Source organism: Entelurus aequoreus, linkage group LG12, assembly GCF_033978785.1.
Source record: "Entelurus aequoreus isolate RoL-2023_Sb linkage group LG12, RoL_Eaeq_v1.1, whole genome shotgun sequence".
Classification (NCBI taxonomy): domain Eukaryota; kingdom Metazoa; phylum Chordata; class Actinopteri; order Syngnathiformes; family Syngnathidae; genus Entelurus; species Entelurus aequoreus.
This window is the reverse complement of record NC_084742.1, coordinates 27,111,557-27,137,695: the sequence shown is the minus strand read 5'-3', so window position 1 is coordinate 27,137,695 and position 26,139 is coordinate 27,111,557. Positions and strand designations below refer to the sequence as shown.

The following is a 26,139-nucleotide window of genomic DNA, read 5'->3' as shown; positions in this document are numbered from 1 at the left end:
CTTACGCTTTTGCGACTTTTTGAGTTATAGAAATGTCTGCAGCTTGTTTTTTGAAGGACAAACCAATCTGATAAAAGGCAAGTATTGTGAAAAAGTGAGTTCATTGCATCCATCCATCTATTTTCTACCGCTTGTCCCTTTCGGGGTCGCGGGGGGTGCTGGAGCCTATCTCAGCTGCATACGGGCGGAAGGCGGGGTACACCCTGGACAAGTCGCCACCTCATCGCAGGGCCAACACAGATAGACGGACAACATTCACACTCACGTTCACACACTAGGGCCAATTTAGTGTTGCCAATCAACCTATCCCCAGGTTCATGTCTTTGGAGGTGGGAGGAAGCCGGAGTATCTAAACATAAAATGACCACTGTTTGATACTCTCACTTCTTCTGTAGACCCCTCGAGAAGCATTCCCTCCTCACGCCTTTAAGCGTCATGTTCAACTTGTTCTCCAACACCCAGCCTGCAAAGCCTCTTCTGTCGTGACTGACCTTGAATTAAGGCTTTGACAAGACTAAAAGTAACAGCATTACAACTGTTGCGGAGAGGGAAGACACCCTTGGCACATCCGATTATTCCCCAAAACATATTTACCCTCATGCTGCAGTGACAGCGACAGCGGAATGCGCCCCAGGCTAGTAAACCTGCGTGTGCGTGACAGAACGAGCCACGAGAGCCACTTAGGCTACCTAATGTGCTCAAACGACGAAGAGGACGACTTACACTCTCCTCCACACACGAGCAGCAGGTGACACAATATGCTCAGGGTAAAAGTAAACACACATATTTTTACGGCGTAGCGCACTCGGAAATAAGACAACGCGGATTCCCCTCGAGCTTTAGCAACAAGGATGCGCAACTTGAAGCCATTCAGCGCCTCCTGGGCATGTTCTGCTCTCCTTAGCCCTGCAGGCATTCTTTGAATCTTCACTCTCTTTTAAATTTAAGACCACAGAGGTTGCATGCAGCTGTGAGTGTGTTTTTTTTACCCGATCAGAAAGAATACCGCTGAGCTGCGTAGGGCATGGATTGAAAAAGGACTGAAAAGTGACTTATAGCATTTTAATTTGGGCAGGTGTACAGTGCACTCATAGGTGAGGTGTTAAAGCAACAATATTGTTATGATCCCACATGTTGGTAATATTTTCTGTCCTGGTGCTCTTGTTTTAGTATAGTACTTCCTCTTGGATTCCTTGTTTTACTGCACCTTCCCTTTCTGCTAACTTTCCTGGGTTACTTGCCAGCGTTGGATTATTGTATTCTTTGTGCTGCATTACCCTGCTCCCACTGCTATAGAGCACACAGTTGCACCCACCAAATTTTATAAGAAAAACATATTTTTTACATATATTAGCTGTACCAGACTACAAGCCACAGATATATACGGGTACGAAAGATTTTGTAAATGTTTATTTACATACCTTAATTGTTTTCGAACAGTGGCTGTAAACACAGCAGTAAAACAGATAAACATACAAAACAGAAGTCATCATCATGGACCCACTAGATGCGGAAGCTAGCGCTCCAATCAGCTAAATAGACTCAATAACTCCACAGTGACGTTTGCGAAAACTGAAACAATACAAAAATAATTCCATTGTCAGTTAATAATACTAACGAGGAAACTTATAAACGTGTTAGCATTTTCGCTAATGCTGACTATACTCTAACTTGATTACATTACGATAGCACGTAAAATATGAATAAAAACACTACTTTACACATCCCACATGGGCCAGCTGAGTAAGTATGAATTGCAATAATTATATTGTAAAACTTACAAATGTTGTTCGGAGTGATGATTGAAGAATCCTTTCAAGTAGAAATGCTACAGAAGGTTTTACTTCTGGTTCAAGGCATTAAAAAAGAAAATCCATTGTCAACCCGCAACACCTGCAGTGAGCAAACCAGTCCATAAGATGGCACCATAGCACAAACAATAACATACCCATTCAGGTTTTTTTTTGTTGGCGTAAAAATCCATTAATTCATTGGAAAAAAGTAGCGGCTTACTGTCCAGAAAATACGGTACTTCCCACTGGCTTGCTGTTTGCAACCTTTTGTTATTTTTCCCCGTTTAACAAAACTCTCTTACCTGCACTACGCCTGCCTTCTCTGCCTCTTGAAGTCACGACAAACTCAACCATGTGAGTCCGTAACAAATTTGTCAAAATGTTCATGAAAGGAGCAGCATTCCTTGTAACTGCAGGACAACGGAAACTCAATGGTAACCATAGTAACCCTACTCTACTACAATACTGGCGGACCAATGTTAGGTTAGTGCTTGACATGACATGTTAAAACACAGATAGAGCTAGCATGTATCCAATTGTTTCATATTCTCCTAAAAACCAATGTCCCTCTGCATTAAAAATATGTTATTGGTCGATTTCTTTTGTCATTTTACCATTTTGGAAAAACTAATATCCCTTATCTGCAAAACACAGATGTCCACTGCAGAGGACACTGCCTCTGCTTTTCAAATGCACTGATAAAAAGGACCCTTTGACTTAATTATTGCCAAACAATGCCATTTTTTGAAAACGCACCACCAGAGGAAAGGAAATAGAATTCAATCCAATCGGTTTATGTCAGAGCTATTCTAATCGCGGCCCGGGAATGACATCATACCGGCCCCCGAGTTCAGTTCAAAACTTGGGAGACAAACACTTTTGCAGCAAATTCCTAGAAACACTACAGTAGGGAAGGGATTCATATGGCCCCATTCCTGGGTGGGTCTCGCGTGAGAGGAAGGTGGGGGATTAATCATTTTACAATGCAGTCTGCTGAAAATGATGGAAAGTGCCACTTTACACAGCAACTGAAACTGTGGTCAAAGTTGGAATTGCCACAAAATAAATTTTAAGATATTCAACACTCTACTGCCCCCCTAGTTTGCCATGTTTCATGTGTCAGGTACATCGCAACGAATGGGGCCATATGAAAGCCTGTGCTACTGTATATGCTCCTGTTGTAATGAGGAACTTGGACCACAGTAAACGCATTGGCAGATCCTTGCATTGTCATTTTAACCTTGTTAGCAAAAATAGAACACTGGGCTCCGAACTTGTTATTTACATAACTAAGGCGTTCCTCAAGGCACCCCTTTAAATCCTCTCCTTTTTGGCAGTTAAATAGTTTTGTGATTTATTTAACTAACGTCTAATTGCTGGATAGCTTGTTTCCTTCAGATGCAGTCAATAATCATTTATTCTAGCTAAACTTGTGGTGTTCCTCAAGGTTCTATTTTAGGTCCTCTCTTTTTCATAATTTGGGCTATTCAACTGGTGGCCCACAAGTTCAGTTTAAGAAAACCTATGAAAGATTAACATTTTTGCAAAAAGTTCTTATAAACAGCAGCGCACTCCTGTAACTCTAACAAAATAAATAGAACAACATCAAATGTCTACTGTAGAGGACACTGGATCTCTGGGACTAATAGTGAAGGGACAAGTCTGAACCCTTTCTGGAAATGTGGCCCTCAAAACAACATATTAGTATATCCTTGGTTAACATTTCCCTTAACCTATGTGGCCTTCATAACCACTCTGCAGTTAGAGCCATGCTCGCACATATTCCACACACATAGAGTATTTAGCTGTGGGCTGAGTAAACATCTAATTCCACTCCATTGGATTTTTATACAAACAGCAAAAAGGCAGGAGGGAGCTGGAATAAAGAGGCTGCGGGATGCGGAGGAGAGGGGGTGTTGCCGAGGTCCTTGGCAACAATGACCTCTGAGATCCTCCTAATTGGGCAAATCTCTGAGCAGGGACCCGGCGTCCCACTCGGGTCAGACAGTGGCCAAAAGAGAGGAAGAGGAAGGAAGGAGGAGGGAAGAGGCTTTGGAGAGGAGGCGCCATGAAAAGGTTGCGCTATGTGAGTCTAATGAATTGAAGGGCTTGTACAAGAGCAGCTTTGACCTCCACTAAACTTCCGTGCCGTCTACTAGCTTCGGATCCTGTATCCGCGATGCGCGGCTATCGAAGAACTGCAGTGGATTTTTTTTTAAATACAAGAGAAAAAACTGACAGGCCTTTTGTGAAATATGTTCTGCTACAAATCCCTGGACAACTGAGGCCGAGCTCGGCCAAGAGACCTTGTTGGCACGACAAATTGCACTGAGTGAGAGGCGTGAAGAGAAGGGAGAGTCTCCTTTAAGGGTCTCTCTGGAAGACTAATTTATGTGCGTCCTGATCAATGGGTTAATTAAGTGGAGAAGGGAGAAGAGGCAGGGAGGGGGGCTAGTGGCAAAAGAGGAAGGGAAATGGATGAATGTGGGATAGGTGGGGTGACTCTTTAGATGTGGAGAACACATAAAAAAACTCCACCCAGTCAATCTCTAATGGGGATTTTTTCATGTTAGTGATGATTTTTCGCTGTGCGATCAATACAACACCGCCTCCTCCCGGATAAGCATTGTTGAAAATAAGATGTCGAGGATGCAATCCACTGGGCGGTCTTGGAGTGACCTTTGGAAAAAATCAATTTGGATATTTACTCATCAACAAAATTGTTAATAAGAAGACAAAGTGTCAGGCACTCATAAGTAGGGATGGACTAAGCTAAGTGAATGCAGACTCACCTGCAGCAAGCGCTTGAAGGTGATATTGTGCAAGTAACGTAACGTAGCATCCCGGCAGAATCACACAGTTAGACAGTTTTAAAAAATGTTGACAACCTGAACACGCCCTTATTACAGCACTTCCTCATTATGCACCAATGACCATTACCAGCGAGGTTGCATTCAAGAACAACCGGGATTTCAAACATTACAGCTCACATAAGTTGTTTTCGCACAGTCTCCATATTCTCAAAGCAATGTACAAGTACAATATTGGTCTTGAAGAAGCCAGAAGTAAACCTTTATATTACCATAAGGAGTACAAAAGTATATCTAGAAGGAACGTGTACCATTTCAACCCAAGTTATCTGCTGCATAAAACTGTGTTTATCTCAGAGACAATACATATTACTATCCTTACAACCTGTAAAGTATTTTAAGTAGGGCATACTAAAGGTATAATTACAGTTAAGCCATTTAGCGCTAGTATTAATAATAATAATGATAATTATAATACATTTTGATTATTGTAATCATCTCTATTCTATTAACTTTTAGTCAGAATTGTTTACATGATCTTGTCTTTTTGTCAATGTTATCCTTTAAAATGTGTTTTATTGGTGTGCATTGAGCTTGGATTCTCTTTGATTATGGCTTCGAGTTAGGGCTGGGCGATATGGCCTTTTTCTAATATCTCGATATTTTTAGGCCATATCGCAATACACGATATATATCTCGATATTTTGCCTTAGCCTTGAATGAACACTTGATGCATATAATCACAGCAGTATGATGATTTTATGTGTCTACATTAAAACATTCTTGTTCATACTGCATTAATATATGCTCATTTTAAAATTTCATGCAGAGAGGGAAATCACAACTAAGTCAACTATCCAAAACTGTATTTATTAGACAGTTATTAAGCAGTGACACAAACATTCATGTCATTTCCAAAACAGAAAGTGCAAGATTGTCAGAGACATTTTAAAACAAGTTATTAGTGCACTTTTGTGCATGATGTCACTAAGATGACTTATCAAAACAACACTAAATTAAATTGCACTTTTTGTACAGAACGCCACTACAATAGTTTAAAACATGATGTCACACAAGATATTTCAATACGTGTCACATAAAAATGAGCTGCATATCAAATAGTAGTACGGTGTTGATGTGGAAATAGTTGCTTCGGCATTTAGTTGGTGTGGCACCGAACGGAGATGTTGACATGTAAAGACATATTCCTGCTTGAAGCCAAACCACCGCCAGACGATGGACCCCTTGCTATTTTTCTTGGGAATTAATTATTCCTCCATTTGTTACCAGATTCGCACCTTCTTTCTCTCGTATTACCACTCAAACCACTCCGTTAGCTGCTAGCATCACAGCTAACGTTACCATGTCGCTACCTGTCTGCTCCGCGAGAGCGTGTGACGTTGTTCATGTGACAGTATGTGACGTATGTAACAAGGTACGCTTGTTTTAAGTATCTGTGAAAAGGAGAGACAGGAAAGAGTGAGAAACGCATGCAGTTTAATGCCCCGCAGCTAAAAGCAACTGCCTGAGAACGTATACTAGAATATCACGATATAGTCATTTTCAATATCGCACAGAGACATCGAGTATGTCGATTTATCGCCCAGCCCTACTTCGAGCACATGTTTACATCATTCTGGCACTAAGAGTTTTCTTTCTCAAAAAGGTACACCCCCCTGCAGTTATTGGGCAGACATGTTTAATACTTTGTTTGTAGTAATTGCTGAAACGATTGAACCAAAGCCAGACTATTGGAGTAGCCCTTCGGTCATCTTCCTTCAACAAATCCAAAAAAAGATCTTGCAGCATTCACTACTTTGTTGGCTAGAAGACTCATTGTGTGAAATTGAAAAACAACAGCACCTCCCCGGCATACCCGCTGGATTAAATATATTCTTTATTTCCCCAAATTGGAGAAGATTAGGCTGACATTGAATGGATGTTCTACAAAATGTATATGCGGTGCTTTCCTTAAATATGTAAAAGAGACTGATCTCCAATTCAACCCAGACTAAAATACCATTTAAAAATCTCATAAGCTTTTTATTACTGTATTTATTGACATATGTTTGGGGGGAAATCAGGAGGCATTAAATACAGTTGTCTGTGGCTTTATGTTAATAAATTAACCTGTACATACAGTATTTGACTGATGTATTTTATTTTGTTGTGAATGTGTGTGTGTGTGTGAGAGCGGGAAAGGAACATTTTAAATGTGACTATACTTTTAGAAATTGTAAATGCCCTAAAACTCAATAAAGAAATGTTTAAAGAAATAGGTATACCCCAAGTAACCACTGGTACCTATGTGTTTAGGAGAGTGTATCTTCTGTATCCCTGCAATAATTATGACAATTTGTTGTAGATTGCGTTTCTTATTTTTGAATGCATTACCTATTTAATTCAGGCATTGGTTTTTTTTGTTAGTGTTATTAATTTAAAAAATATATATATATACAGTATACATCTAAGTACCGGTTTGGCCATTGTTTAAGCACCAGCACCATTTATAAAGTATTGATATGGTAGTATTGGTTCAAATGTAAACGATACCCATCCCTACTCATAAGCACAGGTTTGTTTCCATTGGTTGTACAGTTGGAACTGGTGGCTATTCCAAACACACACGTGCACGAACACACACACGCACACACAAATCCTGCTGACTTGCAGCCTTCTAACTAGCCTCCTTCTTTTCCACTCCTTACTTCCAAGTCCCTCAAGTTTAAGGCCAAATGAACGTTTTATGTCGGCACCAGGGGAGCTCTGCTTTGCTTTCTTCCCATGTCTTCACCCTTGCAGCACCGCTCAACAACAAGCAAGCAACCAACCCCCCATTCCCCATCCAATCCCACCCGCTGTTTAAAAGCGCTACGCACTAACAGACATCCCAGCAAAGCAATCTCGTTTGCCACTAGCGTGTGATCAAGGTTACACTTCCTTAGCTTAGCTAATTAGGCTGACAACACCGCCATCTTTCTTCCTCTAATGCTTAAACCCGTGCCTATACCATACACTCATGCATCTTTAAGCACAAGTCACCTCCCCAAAAAACATTCTTTCTTCCACCTCAGGTAATTTCAAGATGGTGAGGATGTGACTCATGAAGGGCATTGCACACATGGATGTTTTTTTGGTTTTTTTGCATCGAGATGCTAAAGCTGCAGGCCAAGTAGATAGGTGCATGCAGTAAAGTTCAGCGCGAGCCGCTGACATTTACGTGCCGACTGCTACCTGTGTCGTGTGCAAAACAGATTCAGGCCAAGTGGGGCCTTGCATTGGACTCCATTTGTCACATGCTTCAGCCTTGAAGAGCCGCAGATTAATAGTTCAAACAACACACATTGTTTTCTCTGAGGGATGGAGGACACACAAAAACTCAAAAGGTGCCTTTAGAGAATATCCATAGAGAACGATGTGCCAAAAGTTCCGAGGCATCTGCTCTTCTGTGTGTGTCACATATGCGTACCGCTCATCGTCATCATGTCCGGCGTTGTCTTCGCCGATTTTGACAGTGACAGCAACCATCCTGGCCCTGCTTGGCATCGGCTGAGCGTGAAAGTCCAACGCTGACATTGTCGCGCTCGTTTGTCACTGTCAATCTGACCGCCGACTCTCCTCCCAAAAGCCTCGAAGTTCGAGCGCGTGCAAATTGCATGCCCGTAGGGAGACTGGTTAATTGTCCACATGAGAATGGGGCCTCTTGTTTTCATTAATGTCTGACATTGTGACAGCAGAGAAAGGCCGGCGGACTAACACTGCATCAACCTGAGCTTGAAACGCTGTAATTGTTCAAGGGAAAGTCTTAATGCATCATGAGACTTCCTTTAGAACAGGGGTGGGCAATTAATTTTTACCGGAGGCCGCATTAGCAACCCGAGCACTGCTGGAGGGCCACATCGACAATATTTCAATTAAATTTTGCTCAATATTATTTTTGATGTATACCGTAAGATAAATAATAATAATAATAATAATAATAATAATAATAATAATAATAATAATAATACTTTCATTTAACCTAACTTAACTTTATACCAAAAGCACTGCTTTGGAAATCATTTGTACCCCTTTCAAAGATCACATTTAGTTCCCCTTAAACATCCTCATGTTGCACAATGAAATGTAAGCATAGGATGAAGTGTGCATTCCTGTAACTTTCTCTAGTAACAGCATTCCATGATTAATATAAATAAATTAACATTAATAATAAATGACAGTAAAATAAGCACACGTATGACTGAGAAGTCATAGTGTAACTTTGTGTGGTGTTTGAGTTGTCCGACTTTTTGTGTGGCCATAAACGCACCAGTGGTTTAGTGCTATGCGTGTTGGTGACAGATGACAAGTTGGTTTTGGCCTGGTTTGTACGGCAGAAAATGACTAGTTTTTCGAGATAGAAGTGTTTTACTAATGTTTTTGGTGTGGTTATGGCCGAATATAAACAGTTTTGCTCAATAAAGTGATCGATATAATTCCTGGCCTCGAAGCATCTCGATAGACGTTACAATAATTGAACGGTGTTCAATTGAACGGTGTTGACGAACACCGTTAGGGCCGCTTCTTGTCACTGTCACTCAGAGTTGTATTGCAAAATTACACAGAATAAATGTGTTTATTTTGTTTAGAATTCAGATGGGATTTGATTTGGTGCGCGGCATATATTTGCTGTGCGCAGAGGACGCTTGAGCAGTGCGCAATTGCGCAGGCGCGCACCTTAGAGGGAACGTTGGTTACCAGTCCATGTCTTGTTGAAAACACGGCATTCGTCATCAACTTTTCTCTTTTTAGCGTCTCGGGTGTAAACCATGCATCGCTTGTCGCTGTGCACCTTCACTCACAGGTTACACACGGACATACGCCCATAAATTACACTTTTCAAAATAAAAGCAGCACAGTTGTATTGCGCGCACGACATAGATGTTTTTTTTAACTTTATTTTGTTATTTGTGATTGCAGCTGTTCACATTCACTCACAATCACACACGCGCATACGTCCACACGGAAGTAATAAAAATAACGCTTTTCAAAACAAAAGCAGCACCGTTGTATTGCGCACTCGACATAGATACTTTTAAAAATGTATTTTGTAATTTATGATTGGCCTCACACGGGCCGGACAGGGACGCACAAAGGGCCGGATGTGGCCCGCGGGCCGCAGAATGCCCAGGTCTGCTTTAGAAGGTGACGCATCCCCATAGTCATTGTGAATATCGACATGCAGGTATAGGGACAGTAAAGTTGGAAGCACAGATGGTCAGATGGAAAATTATAGCCAGTCCAACTCTTGACTGATTCGGGCTCCATGCACACTTTTGGTTTAATGCTCTGGTCAGAGCCAAAAATGTAGAAAATATTCTTGATGCACGCTTTGGTGTGGTTCACAAAGCATTTACATTGTTTTTTTGTCATGAAACCAAAGGTAAGGACTTGATTGGGGCGCCTTTCCGATTGCTCACAATATGTCACATAACTTTAGAGCTGCATCTATTGATTATTTTAGTAGTCGAGCAATCGATTAGCTTGTTCGATGAATTCAGTAATCGTTTAAAAAATGCTTTATAACCTCTGTGTATTTCACAGAAAATAGTTGAAAACATTTTTTCTTTCTTTTTAATTGCTATAACCTTGATTCTTTTTTTCCAAATAAATGCACATCATCAACATTGAAGTTGCATCTTAAACATGTGTGCATTAATAAAATAAAAAAATATTTCCACTGTCTGTCTCCACACACCGCCGCTCACATTGCACTAATATTGCAGTGGCCGTGCAAAAAATATGAGCCTGATCTACTAAGATCTAAATATCATGCGTGGGCAAACTATAAATTGTGTGTACTTATCAGTGGGAGTGTTTGCATGTGATCTCCTAAGACTGCATGTACAATTGAAAAGTGGTGCTGACCACCTTATTTAAATAAAGTTTTTGTGTGTACCATGCACTTTCACCAAGAAGACACTCGATCATCGCGTTTTGTTATCTTTTCAAACAAGCAGCAGACACTCTTTCTGGGTATTTTAGAAGCAGTCTGGCTATGCATGAACAATCTAACCTTTTTTTAAAATTGTATTTGCACTCCAGAGTTTAGACGCAAGAAAATGCATATTCCAAGAAGGTTTTTTTTCACATGTTAAAAATATATTTTCGATATAAAAAAAAAACAATATTAAAAAAAACTCCAGCAGACACCATTACGCACCATTTGAATATATTGTAATTACCCTTTGGGTCATCCAGCAGTCATAAAATTATAAAATTATATTGCTGATTAGACAATATGTCTATTTTTTTATTTTATTTGATTGTCCATATATGTTTATAAAGCATACGTAGGACAGAACTGCAGCGCAACAGCCGTGTGTATAACTGACAGTTTGCACGTTATTTTCAGACATGCCAAATATAGATGGAAAATAGTGTTTGCAGTTGAGTTTTAGTCATGATAAATCACACTGTGTGTGCTAAATGATTATATTTGCATTTTCTCCTCCCAGTATTGCGGGCGTTCTGATGATCAGCATATATTCTGCATATTCATGAAGACAGACATTGTAAATGGATCAAGCTCTTTATTCTGCTCAATAAAGAGACGCAATACTCTGTGGACAAGTTTAGTAGATCAGCTCTGCGTGTGCTATCAAGTTTGCACGCTTTAATACACGCAAACCTTTAGTAGATCAGGCCCTCTGTCCACGTATTTAAAGTTCCTGGCACTCCATGCGACCTGGATTATATATACAGTATTTTTATTAGTTACAATCATTAAATGATTAATCGAAGCAACAGAATATAAATCTGATGTTGTTTCTAATCAAATTGATCAATTTAATGATTAATAATTAAAGTATTACATAAGTCAAATATTCCAACTCTGCCTGGTTTCTACGTAACCCTGCCATTTTTACCATCTTAGATTTCACAAAAAGCTTCTGAATTTTAAAGAGTGATGTTTTAGACAGCCCTTCTCTTACATATTTGTCAGTTTTGCATCATTTACACTCTGGTCCGTGTGGCGTGAAGAGGTGTGTGAGAAGTTTTGTACATAAAGTAGGAGCAACCTGGGGTCACCATGGTAACATGCTCTCATCTGGAGCATATATTAAGTCCCAAAATGATGTCACATGTCTGCGTTTTTGGTGCAGCATCCCCCATCATTTTATTCATGTGTGTTTCTGGCTACATTTTCATGAAAACAAGACTTTGGAGCTTTCATATCATACATTGTAGCTTTACCAGACAACCATCAATTGGATAGTGCCAGTGGTGCCAAAGGGCCTCATTATGGCTGACTGACTAAGACCAGTACCCCATTATTTATGCGTTTCATACAGCCCTCATCATTATGCAGTGCAGACAACAGTATTAACACTTCAACGTGTTGGCCAACAAAGCCTGGCGCCGCTATATCCACCCTTTCCTCCTGATGCTGCTACACTTCCTGTTGCTGGCGCTTTAAGCTCAGGCTGACAGCTCGCGCTAATATGCATGTGCGCCGTGTAGGCCGCGGTGAGACCACGTGCGTTACGGCGGGCGAGGCGCACAGCAGATGTTCGGTGAGCAAAAGTGAGACAAAAGACTGCCAGAACTACGAGCTAAACCTCTTCACATTCACAAGACAAGTTTAACACAATGAGGACACTGCCGCCTTGGAAGTAATCATCAAGGTCACAAGAAGGCTAATTGTGAGACCCCACTCCATTTACTACACACCACTTAGAGCACAGGTGTCGAACTCATGGCCCGGGGGTCAGATAAGACCCGCAATGTCATTTTACATGGTCCACCACGTCATTTAATACATGTGTTGATTTGTTATTATACATTGTTTCATGCACAAGTGTTGCTTAAGTGTCCTTAAAACTGAACAAAATAATCTACTTTTAAGGTTTTGAAGCCTACTCAAGATTTGTTTTCTTTTACGTCTTTCTGCTGATTTACCGGATTTTTAGTTTTCAAGTATTTCCACTCATATTTGTCTTAAATCCATGGATGTAATTGGCTTTACATCCATACTGTAATATGATTGTTCATGTTTTTCAGTCAGCACAGATTGGTGTTCTATCACATTGTGTTGTGTTTTACAATCTCTGTCCGTAGCTAGCTCACGGCAAATGCCGTAGCACACGGATGTGTTACTACGCAGGTTACAGATCGTAATTTAAGTATTGTTGGTGGTTTTTTAATGCATTGTTAAAGTTATTTAGAGGTAGAATTGATTGCTCCCATCAGCTGCATTGCTAGCCACCAAGAATGAGCTGATTTTGTATGTGTTAGACTAGAAAAAAAAACCTAATGTCTTCTTGTCTCTCATAAGGATTGTGAAAAATAGGCAAAATTACCAAAAAAGTGCAGTTCCCCTTTAACCTTTTTAATCTCAAGCCCCATATTTTCCACTTTTGCGCTGATAACAGTTGGTTGGGGTGCACATAATAAATGAAAATAACATAACATAACTACACAGGGGCCCAGGTCCCACTCTAATCTTAACACTGAATTAGTAATCTTACTCTTGATTTTATTCATTTTCAATAATTATAGCTAAACTACTTACAGATTACAACTTGTCAAATTATATGAAACCATGTGTTAATCACAAAGATTATTATTTATTTAGCGCACAAACCTTAGACTTAGGTCAGGCTGGTTAGAAAAATAAGTACTAACCAAATATACAGCATGAGAAAGGATTCATAAATAATTGACAAAGAAAAATGTTTTATAAAAATATGCAGTGCTAAAAAATAAACAAAAATAATGATAAATATGCTTCTTAACTAAAATGTAAAAAAAAAAAAAGTGTAAATGAAATCACAGCGTCACCACTTTAGTCATAATTTTTGCGCTTAAAGGGAAACTTCGGTTTTTTTCAACCTGGGCCCTGTTTTCATAATTTTTTCTGTATATGTGAGTGCTGGATAAAACATTTTTTGAGGTCGCGCCAGTATTGAGCAGGGCAGGCAGCCTCCAGCCCAGCTAACGCTCGTACACAGGGCAACTGGCTCTCGTCAAAATTCGGCCTATAAACATGCATTTTTTTCACACTGACAGGCTCAGATAGTTACAATGAGTGTCCGACAACATACTAGAAAGGAGAAATTAACGTATGTCTCTACCTTTAGCTGGAGATCGCTGTTTGTTGTGAGCTGTGTCCAAATCTCACCACGCTACAAATCTCGTTCCGAAATCTCGCGATAACTCGCGACATACGGCCGGCCATCAAAATCAAATGCAATTTCATCCACGTCGTCCACATCAGGCAAAAATTCAGCCATGACAGACAAACAAACAAACTTTTCTATAAAACTAAAATAACAGTCTTCGGTAATCCAACAGAAAATCACTTCAGTCATCTCTCTTCACCTCAGTCAGGTAACTGTTTTTCCACCGGTGTTTTGTCGCGAGTTATCGCGAGATTTCGGAACGAGATTTGTAGCGTGGTGAGATTTGGACACAGCTCACAACAAACAGCGATCTCCAGCTAAAGGTAGAGACATACGTTAATTTCTCCTTTCTAGTATGTTGTCGGACACTCATTGTAACTATCTGAGCCTGTCAGTGTGAAAAAAATGCATGTTTATAGGCCGAATTTTGACGAGAGCCAGTTGCCCTGTGTACGAGCGTTAGCTGGGCTGGAGGCTGCCTGCCCTGCTCAATACTGGCGCGACCTCAAAAAATGTTTTATCCAGCACTCACATATACAGAAAAAATTATGAAAACAGGGCCCAGGTTGAAAAAAACCGAAGTTTCCCTTTAAGAAACTTCTCTATGACTATAGCGCCGGACTCTTTCTGTTTGTTTGGTATTGTCATTACTGCCGCAGGAGGTGGAAAAGTGTATTGCAACTGACTAGCACTGCGGTCCATATGGATCACAGTTGACGAACAGATATTTTTGGTGAGCCTCTATGAGGCGCCTGCGACCCAACATTGAGTACACCCTATGGCTAAGAAAAACTGTGTTATGATCCGCTGCTTGGATCATAGTTTGTTTATATTTTCAAGTCACATGTGTTTTCAGCACCTTGTGTTTGTTTGTTTCTGTTGCCATGACGGCAGATTGTGCTCAGCTGCCTCTGGTTAGTGTTCGAGACGCTTACCTGTTGTCCGGGCACTAATCAGAGGGCTATTTAGTCTTTGCCCTGGCCTCACTCGTTCTGGCTTCCTAGTTTGTTTTACACAACAGATGACGACGTTTGTTTCCTGTTCTTTAGCTGCTAGTTTTCATGCTAGGCTATTTTGGCTTGCTAGCTCCCACGCTAGCCCTTTTGTTTTTGCCTTTTGTGCTATGTGCACGTCTTTGTTTTTTCCTGCTATGATTAATGCTTACTAAATCATTTTCCTACCTGCACGCTGTGTCCGAAGCCGTCTGCATCCCTGGGAGAACAACCACGCACCACGATGCGACCCCGTCGTTACAAACTGTTCTATATGAAATTGAACAACGATTTGCCTTACCAGTAACACCTATCATGGATATATTAACATAATGATCATGGGTTATACATCACACTGTGGTTGTCTAGTGGTTAGAGAGTTCAATCAAGATACACAACGTGGATTATCGTGGTTTCTGTTCCCGTTAAAATCAGAAAAACAATAAGATGCTAGATAGCACAAAATCGTTTCCTTAATTGTTAATTTTGTTATTTTCCGTCTCTTTGGTGCACTTAAATAGTCACAGCTGTGGTCAATCAATTGATATAACAATAAATCAAGAACAACTTCAAAAATAAAGTGCACAAATAATAGACAAAATGGAAATTATACAGTATCATAGGAAAATAAATAAAACTTGAGTACCCCGACGACCCCAAGAGCTGTGTCGGTGGGAGTCTTGTGCTCCTGACAGGTTCAACTAACCAAACAGGTCTGCTTGGTTAGGGGTCTGACGAAGAGGTTCACTCTGGACCTCCAGGTTCGGGTTTGAGCAGCGGGCTAACAAACCACTCACTTAAAAAAACAAAACGTTACAGTTACTGCAACGACAACGTCAATCAGCGACACGCTCGAAAAAGAGTCCTCTCCAGTAGAGTCTATGACGTGAGTTGGTGAAAGCTTCCGGAAAGTCAGTGCGCCGAAGTCCAAGACTAAGTCAACAAACAGAATAGGGAGCCGGAATCAGAACCCTCAGCCAAACGAGAAGAACTGTTCTGTAGAAATGTTGACAAGTACAAGATCCTTGGCCTGTGCAAGACAAGATGGAACGGATCTGAAAGGACGAGGCTGGCGAGTGAAGATACCGTAATCTACTCGGGACAGGAAGAAGGCCAGCCCCGCCCCCACAGAGTGGCACTGCTGATGACACCTGAAGCAACGCAAGCACCGCTGTCCTGGGAAGCAATATCGTCAAGGATCTTTACAGCAGGATTCCACTCAAAGGGCAGGAAGGCGACTATCTTCCAGTGCTACGCACCAACCAATGCCGCAGAGATTGAAGACAAGGAGAACTTCTACGAGCAAGCCCAAGTCATAATTGATGAAGCACTAAAAAGAGATCTTAAAAATTATTGTGGGTCGGCCAAGACAGACTTGACGCAGAAGTATCAACGCGGAGAATCGCCACAAACTGTGTCTGCTGGAGAGGTGTTGTTGCGGCCCTATGTCCCCCCCACCCCACTTCTGAAATCCAAATTTCGATCCTGCCCGAAGCTATTTATTTTTTGTGCCTTTTCCAGAAATTATTTTCTTCAGGCTTTTGATCAAATGGCGTGGTAGTGTAGTGCTTTGTTGTGCACTTAGAAGATGTTGCTTCTACACCTTTTAACTACATTTTTCTTTTATTTCTGGCCTGATTTCATTTTGCCACATCTTTTAAAGTGGTGCGCAATTGTATTTAATTTGGCCCGCCACCTAATTTTACGTGTTTCACAACATCATTTTATGCTGTCTGCCACAACACTTGCATTGGCCTACCGCATGATTGAAGTGGCCCGTGCCATCATTTTATTTGGTCAGCCACTTAATACGGCTGATATAGCTCGGTTGGTAGAGCGGCCGTGCCAGCAACTTGAGGGTTGCAGGTTCGATCCCCGCTTCCGCCATCCTAGTCACTGCCATTGTGTCCTTGGGCAAGACACTTTACCCACCTGCTCCCAGTGCCACCCACACTGGTTTGAATGTAACTTAGATATTGGGTTTCACTATGTAAAGCGCTTTGAGTCACTTGAGAAAAAGCGCTATATAAATGTAATTCACTTCACTTCACTTCACTAATATGCGGCCTGACACGACATTTGGCGTGGTCTATCACATCATATAATGGGGTTCACCACATCCTTTTATGTTGCCCACCACATCATTTGACGTAGCTCGCCATATCATTTGATCTGGCCCGCCATATCATCTGATGTTGCCCGCCACATCATTTAATTTGCCCGCCACATCATTTTATGTGGTCCACACAGCCACTTTAAGCGTGAAACACAAATAGCCAAAATGCAGATAATACAGTTCCTTTAACTCAGGGGTCCCCAAACTACGGCCCGTCCAAAATCAGGCCCGCGGGATGTCCCAAGTATAAAAAAATACAAAAATACAAAAATATTTTTTTCTGTCTTTTCTTATCCTTTTTGTACCGCTTGCTACTCACGGTGTCTCCTAGCCACTCAGGCAAATCATATTGTCTAAAAATGCATTTTGTCATCAATAACGTGATATCATTGCGCGGGCGGAAAGTGCGCTATATATATCTAATATATATATACAGATATATATATATATATCTATACTGTATACATATATATATGTATATATATATATATGTATGTATGTATGTATGTATGTATCAGTGACGTGCGGTGAGGTTCATGGCTGGTGAGGCACTGACTTCATCACAGTCAGATTTACAAACATATGAACCCTAAAGAGTATCTTATTCACCATTTGATTGGCAGCAGTTAACGGGTTATGTTTAAAAGCTCATACCAGCATTCTTCCCTGCTTGGCACTCAGCATCAAGGGTTGGAATTGGGGGTTAAATCATCAAAAATTATTCCCGGGCACGGCGCCGCTGCTGCCCACTGCTCCCCTCACCTCCCAGGGGGTGATCAAGGGGATGGGTCAAATGCAGAGGACAAATTTCACCACACCTAGTGTGTGTGTGTGACAATCATTGGTACTTTAACTTAACTTTACATATACAAACTGTAGCACACAAAAAAGCATATTTAATAAAAAAAAAACGTTATTATGGTCTTACCTTTACTTATAAATGAAGTCCATGCCCCGCTGTTGTGCTGGATTAATGCACTCCCATCATAGAGTGTTATATCAACTAAAGCCCACACTTAAACTTTCCACGTGCAAGATTTAATCTATTTAAAAAAGTTATTTAATAAGAAGCCAAAAAGTGCAAAAACAATAATGTTCGTGTTGGAGGAGTTGTGAATGAATGAAATATGAAATCCGTGCTGCAGTCTGCAGGTGTACCTAATGTTGTGGCCCTGCGGTCATTCACAACTCCTCCAACACGAACATTATTGTTTTTGCACTTTTTGGCTTCTTATTAAATAACTTTTTTAAATAGTGTAACCGAGGGTTTATAAATGTCGCATATACTGTATGAAACTACAAAATAATAAACACGGAGGCTCCAGTTTACACGAGGACCACTTTATTTACCTTCTTTCAAAAACCTCCGCTCCACTCCAACGTGTCATCACTTCCGCTCTTAGCGCCTTCAAAATAAGAGCGCAAGACATATACTGTATAACAGCGTGTAACAGGAGTTAACATCACAAAGAGGAAAGCCCATAAAAATAGGTTACAATAGATTCAATCTTGCACGTGGAAAGTTTAAGTCTGGGCTTTAGTTGATATAACATGCACATTACACATTGACAGAACTCTTAATCAAAAATCCATTGGCCTTGAGATGCTGTTGCAGAATTATTCCAGAATGCACATCAGTGGCACCACCATTAGTAAAGGATGCTCCAGTTCACAAACAAAAAGTTAAGGATTTCAATGCCTGACATCCCATTAAAATCACTGCAAAATGGACACTTCCATGCGGGCCGACTTCTGATGACTGCACCAGCGGGACAGAGGGGAAGTGTCGTGCTGCTCAGAGACACAAATTCCAACTGTCACTCCAAATGACCGGTCGGTACTCATTATTTACTCCCATCCATAGATTACATTACATCTGCATCATGCTTTCTATTCAAGACGTATAGAACCCGCCTGGTTGCCTTGCACCGCAACTATTAATCAAATAATTTTCCAGGAAACATGCACACTTCTTTTAATCTTTGCAGGACTGTCTGAGGTGGAACGAGCAGGCCGACGGGCACTCTGGGTGGTTGCTATGAGGTTCTCTGTGTGTCTTCCTTCAGCTTTTATCGCCGAGAAAAGAAAAGGAGTAAATGTTCATTGATCACGGCCGGCGGTCGACCCGCGAGTTGCTAGGAGGCGGACCCAAGAGGAGAGCATGGTGGGGGTTTGCCCTGCGCTTTGGAAGTGAACGACAGCAGCAAGCGTTCAATCCTTCTATTGCCTTCTTAACCAGCATAGGAGGACTGGGAAAAAAAGGGTGTAACATGAAGACAAAGAGGCCAACCTGAGGAGGTTAGGAGTGCTGGGAACATAAATATACATTGTACCAAGGACCAAGGAGTCCTCTTCCTACTATCCAAGAAATCGCAAAAAGCCGCTGCCTGACCAGGGCTCAGAATATCTGCAGAGACTCCTCCCACACCCACCAAGGACTGTTTTCACTGCTGGACTCTAGAAAGAGGTTCCGCAGCCTCCGTAGCAGAACCTCCAGGTTCTGTAACAGCTTCTTCCCTCAGGACATAAGACTCTTGAATAATTACCCCCCAAAACGGATTAACTCGCTGGAATATAAAGACAATTTAACATACATCCATAAACGTGGATACATATGCAAATGTGCAATATATTTATCTGTACAGTAATCTATTTAGTTATATCTGCACCTTATTGCTCTTTTATCCTGCACTTCAACAAGCTATTGCAACGGAATTTCGTTCTAATCTGTACTGTAAAGTTCAAATTTTAATGACAATAAAAGGAAGTCTAAGTCTCTAAGTCTAAGATTTATATGTCAGAAAAGACGAAAATCATCACAAGTCTCCTTTAAGTGCAATAAAAATAACCACAGCCAATGCATAAAAGGAAGCCCCTGGTCTACGTTGTCCTCAATAAGACCACAGCAACATGGACAGGATTGTGAAAACAACACAAAACCACATATCTCCACTGAGCTTTTCCCTTTGCACAGAGATGCTGCAGTGCAACAAGGCCCACTCATGTGCGCCAAGTCTCTCTGGAAGCAAATGAAACATAGAGAGCCGAGCAAGTAGGCTACCCATAGAGAATCAAGGAATAAAGGCAATAAAGAGGCCCGCCCTGGCTGCACACTTACAAATCCATATTGCCTTGACAGGCGGGGAACCGAGTCGATTTAATCTAAGGACTAAAGTGGCGGGCTGCATATGGGGTGTTAACATGACGCTGCTGTTTGCAAGAGAATCATCTCATATTGGTGAGCACAGGGATATGCAACAGTACCAGTCTGAATTTTTTAATTGGATTCCTTTAATACACTACTAATGTACCTTAATGATTCCCGGGCGCGGCCACCGCTGCTGCTCACTGATCCCCTCACCTCCCAGGGGGTGATCAAGGGTGATGGGTCAAATGCAGAGAATAATTTCGCCACACCTAGTGTGTGACAATCATTGGTACTTTAACTTAACTTTTTATAAGGTGGCAACTTAGTACAAATAACTCCTCACGTTGTTCGAGAAGACAAATTAAAGATGTCGGGAGCATAAAAAACGGTCTAAAAGCAACCAGGTTGGGGTTCGCTAATGCACCAGGACGTTGCAAACATTCCACAAGCAAAGAACCGAGGTCGCACCTGTCTGTTAGTGTGACACCTACCAGCTCGCAGTAGAAAACATTTAAAGCCATGCAGCTTCTATTATCTTTAAAGCGCTTCACCACTAAAGACAAGCTGCGTTTAAATTTAGGAAGCGAGCCGAGCTGAGCCGAGCCAGGCTGCAGATAAGAACAGAGGTCTTCTTGTCCTGTCATCTAGCAGGCCCTGTTGATCCCAGCGGGCCACGACAGCACCCTGCACAGCATATCAATGTGGCCCATTCTTTGAAGCATCTATGTGTATGAGCAGGGAGGAGGGGCTTACATTCTGACATGGCTATAGTGTTTCCTGTTTGTTTTTTTGTTTTGGTTTTTTGACCCCTCCTCACTATAGACTGGAAAAAAGCTTACATTTCGCAACAGCTGGATCAGAACCTTTCCATTCATGCCCACACACTGAAAGACGTGATACACAACGATGCAACTTTGATTGGACAAAACGAACACAACAAATGAGCAGACGCCACAAGGCAAGGGTGTCAAACTCGTTTTCATTGAGGGACACATTGCAGTTAAGGCTGCCATCAGAGGGCCATTTGTAACAGTAGATGTGAATGTATAAGGATCTGCCCCACGGTATTTTTACACAATTGCCGATGCAATTTATCATTATGTATATTTGTATGTGCATTGTAAAGATAATTCTGTACAATTTACAGTGAATACTTGGCAGCTTATTCGCCAGAATTTGACTGTAAATTTTAAGGCGGTTTGTGCAGTGTATTATTGTAAAAAGAAAAACAGGTATTTTAACAGTAAAATTCTGATGAGTGATGGTTGTTGTTTTTACGATGTATCACTTAAAATAAATTTAAAAAACAGTACCAATTTTTTCCTACGGTAAAATTTTGGCGGTTGAGCAACCACTTTTTTTTTTTATTCAAAAAAATCTATTGTTATTTTTACAGTGTACTATTTGGTGGATAACTTGCTTTGAAATCATAATCACAATCACAATCAAGGCATAAAAAAGAATGACTGTGCATGTGAGCTGTGTGCTTGGTATTCTATGTTTTTTATGTATTTATTTGTATATATTTATCTTACTACCAATGTTGTTATGTTTTTATGTGTCATCCATGAATTAGCACTAAATGACTTTGTTGGCCATTTCATTGTACAATGTACAATGACAATAAAGATACATTCTTTCTATAAGTCAAAAAGTTATTTAAGTATGTGTTTTGGGCCGGCATAGCTCGGTTGGTAGAGTGGCCGTGCCAGCAACTTGAGGGTTCCAATTTCGATTCCCGCTTCCGCCATCCTAGTCACTGCTGTTGTGTCCTTGGGCAAAACATTTTACCCACCTGCTCCCAGTGCACCCACACTGGTTTAAATGTAACTTAGATATTGGGTTTCACTATGTAAAGTTAAGTTAAAGTTAAAGTACCAATGATTGTCACACACACACTAGGTGTGGTGAAATGTGTCCTCTGCATTTGACCCATCCCCTTGTTCAGCCCCTGGGAGGTGAGGGGAGCTGTGAGCAGCAGCGGTGGCCGCGCCCGGGAATCATTTTTGGTGATCTAAACCCCAATTCCAACTCTTAATGCTGAGTGCCAAGCAGGGAGGCAATGGGTCCCATTTTTATAGTCTTTGATATGACTCGGCCGGGGTTTGAACTCACAACCTACCGATCTCAGGGCGGACACTCTAACCCAGTGGTTCTTAACCTTGTTGGAGGTACCGAACGCCACCAGTTTCATATGCGCATTCACCGAACCCTTCTTTAGTGAAAAATAAAATGTTTTTTTTTTTTTAATTCAAGACAAAGTTATATGTTTTTGGTAACACTTTAGTATGGGGAACATATTCTAAGTAACAAAGACTTAATTTAGAGTTATTTGGACACAAGGGGAACATATTCTAAGTAATAAAGACTTAATGTAGAGTTATTTGGACACAAGGCGAACATATTCTAAGTAATAAAGACTTCATTTAGAGTTATTTGGTTAGGGTTAGGGTCAGGGTTAGAGGGTTAGGGTTATAATAAGGCCATGCCGAATAAGGCATTAATAAGTACTTAATAATGACTAGTTAAGAGCCAATATGTTACTAATTTGCATGTTAATAAGCAACTAATTAATGGTGATTATGTTCCCCATACTAAAGTGTTACCATGTTTTTTTTACTGGTGCATAAAATGAACCGTGCATGAACATCACCTTGTTCAAAGAACAAAACCAACACAGTGCATAAACTCACAACAAATTGCACACCTGCAAATCAGTCTGACTTCTGCTGTTGCCGTATCCGTAATACGCCGATAGGGAGAAGTTTGTACTTACACGATGAGTCGGGTGTGTTTTGACCTCCGCCAAACCCCTGTGGCCGACTCACCGATCGAACCCAGGTTAAGAACCACTGCTCTAACCACTAGACCACTAAGTAGTAAAGCACTTTGAGTCACTAGAGAAGAGCGCTATATAAAAAATAATAATAATTAAAATAAAATAAAATAAATTTAAAAAACATATATATATATATATATATATATATATATATATATATATATATATATATATATATATATATATATATATATATATATATATATATATATATATATATATATATATATATATACATATATATATATATATATATGTATATATATATATATTCCTTTTTTTTTCATTGTAACAAACAATATGTTGGTAATGTTTGATAATATAATATTTGTTACATTATTAGATAATATTAAAGTTTAAAATATATGCAATTACAAAACATGGAAAGAATTAAAATGGAAAGAAGAAATACATTTACGTAAGAAGGTGGTGGGCATGATTCGCCTGGGTGGTGGTCTTTTCCTGGTGTACCGCAGGCTGAGAAAGATGGGGTCGGACTTCGCTGGGAACAGGGAAGTCCTGACCATAATCAGAAAAATTAGGTCTGATATCGTAAAGTCCAAGGATGAAATGGCCTTACCGCGTGCGGAATTCAAAAAGTCTGTTGGAGCAAAAGCTATGGAGGATGAAGAGGAAGACAAGGAATAATGAATGTCATTTCTTATTGTTCCGCAGAAGATTCACTTCCTCTCATGGGAATTTACAGTGCATTCTACAGGGGCCACTTTCGGTCTGTGCGGGATTATCTGGACACTCGAACCTCAAAACTCGAAATGGATTATAACCAGACTTAAACTGGGCCATCACGTGGACATAGATGACAACATGGAAAAATTGGTTCATGAATCTGCACAAAATAACACAAGAAGAAACATGAATTGGACATCATGTGGACTAAGAAACTAACAAAAAAAACAACAACAAAAAAACTTGTCATCATCCATCATCATATGTTATACTTGTTCTGAAATTGTCATGTATCCATCAAATCTGCTGTTGAAACTTGGACTATATAACCAACATATATAAACAGCATATACATTGATTGTAAATTAGGGGCGAGACATGGATAAGCATTCTTGCTTTTTTCCCGTATCCCTTTTCGGTGGGTGCCGTTGCATGTCTGTTAAATTACAAAGAGTGATGAAGTAATGCTATATATGTCTGTCTGCCGGAATAAATAAATAAATTCAAGGGTGACAAGTATTATTTACAGGCTTTCGCGGGCCACATCAAATGATGTGGCGGGCCAGATCTGGACCCCGGGCCTTAAGTTTGACCCCTGTGCTCTCAGGAGTGCCTGTTAGTGTCAATACGGACAAGACATACAGTATATGCATGTGCACGATTAAAGTATGCACACATGGGTCAGCTGGATTGAAAGTGAAATGATGCGAAAAGTATGCACATTTTTATCAAGATTATATATAGCACAACAGCATGGGTGGGCAGATATAGTGGACACATGCATGGTGCATGAGTGGTGCCAAACAGAACCACAGATGTGTCAAACACTTACCTGGTCAATTGAAGAGCTCACGGGCTGGTGGCAAGTCAGTGATGTCCTTTCTCTGCCTTGTCCCCTCTGATTGTGTCCTCTGCCCTCCTCAAAAAGCCAATTCAAGCAGCTGCTAACTACAAAAAAAATACAAAAGTAAAATGAAAGGCTTTGACAGTCAAGGCGGTCCTTCCTTCCTTCCTTCCTTCCTTCCTTGGGTTGGACCAGCAGGTGGGACTGGGTGACAATGACAGCAGAGCAGCAAAAAAGAATAACACTAATGCGACGAGGAAGAATCAAACAGTGCTAATACTGAGGATGTTGGAGGACATCCGTGCGCGCGGGGACTCCGTCGTTTCCCGGAAGACGGCAGCACATTCATGCATTCATTCATTCATCGTCTCGTTGTCGGCTTTCGCTTCGGACTCCTTCGGAGGCCCAGCCGAGCCACGACAGAAGCTCCCGAGCAGCGGACGCGGAAATGACATCGGCGGAGGAGTTGTCGCCTGCTTTGGGAGCGTTCTTTTTTCGTTTTAAACGCCAAAACGTCTTCAATAAACGCCTAAAAGTCAACCCTCCAAATGGGCGGGGAAAAGCGTTACGATGCGGTCCGGCGCGCGGACTGTGGCGTCTGCTGCTGATGCTGCTGTGGCTGCGGCGGCCGCCTCGGTGCGCACCCCCGCGTGCTCGTCCTCGCCGGCACGCCCCCGCCGTCGTAGGGTGCACGCGCCGCAGTGTCCCCCTCCCGAGAGCCGGTCGCCATGGCAACGCTTGCCTCTGACCTCAATACGGAGGCGCCTGATCCAGCCTCAGCATCCGAGCTGGCGGGCACGCGCACATCCTTCATCCGCATGCAGGGATGGCATTCATTTGGGATTTTCTTTTTTCCCCCTTAAGGCATCCCTCTTATTGCTGCATCGCTGTGACGTCACAGGACACTCAAGGCACACACACTCTTAAAACGAATGTGTTGGAAATAACACAATTTGTGTTGTTTTTTACACATCTCCATGTCCAGAGGGGGACAACTCAATTTTTGTTCATTTTAACACATTAACTGTGTTACTTATATTAACACAGTAAATGTGTAGGTTTTAGTAACAAATGTTTGTGTTACTTACTCAAAATCAACACATTTTGTGTATATTGGCAACACGTGTTTGTTTGTGTGTGTGTGTGTGTGTGTGTGTGTGTGCATGCTATCAGGGGTGCCGAAAAGGGGGGGTAAAGGAGACGGATTCTAGGGGCCCATGATGGAGGGGGGCCCAGAGAGGCCCCTAATGATGATGAAATTATAATACAGGGGGCCCTGTAAAGATTATTTTCATGGGGCCCAAAATCCCTAGCGGCGCCCCTGCATGCTATGCTATATAAAAAACAACATAATTGAAATTTAATTGGCATTTAATTCAATAATTCCTTCTATTCATTACATTTACTTTTACCATTTACACAAGTCACAACATGTAGGAAATAAGTCTGTATCTTGTCAGTAAGTGAAATTCAGAATCTCTCAGCTCATATACATCAAGTGGCAAAGCATTAGTTGCATCTTTCAGATTAATCACTTGAAAGTAATTTGTCTTTTTAATCACATAAGTGTGAAGGTGTTCATCAAAATACTTAACAGTGAGAACTCTCAACAAAATAAACACCTCACGGTCAGAAAAGGGAACAATATACACTGTCTCTCCAAAGATATGTTTGTGGTCCAGATCACATTTGAAGGAAACCAAACAAACAGGTCTGCATGCCCATTATTTTCCAGCCATCCTTCCA

General features: G+C 41.1%; 1 protein-coding gene across 2 annotated transcripts in view; it reads right to left on the bottom strand.

Moving 5' to 3' along the window:
- nlgn2a (neuroligin 2a) overlaps positions 1-25,140 on the bottom strand; it is a 244,268-nt gene extending 219,128 nt beyond the window's left edge. For both annotated transcript variants that reach the window (XM_062065372.1, XM_062065373.1), the window contains exon 1: positions 24,382-25,140. The gene's annotated coding sequence lies outside the window, so the exon portion shown is untranslated. The remainder of the gene's footprint in view (positions 1-24,381) is intronic.
- Between the last annotated feature and the right edge of the window lie 999 nt (positions 25,141-26,139).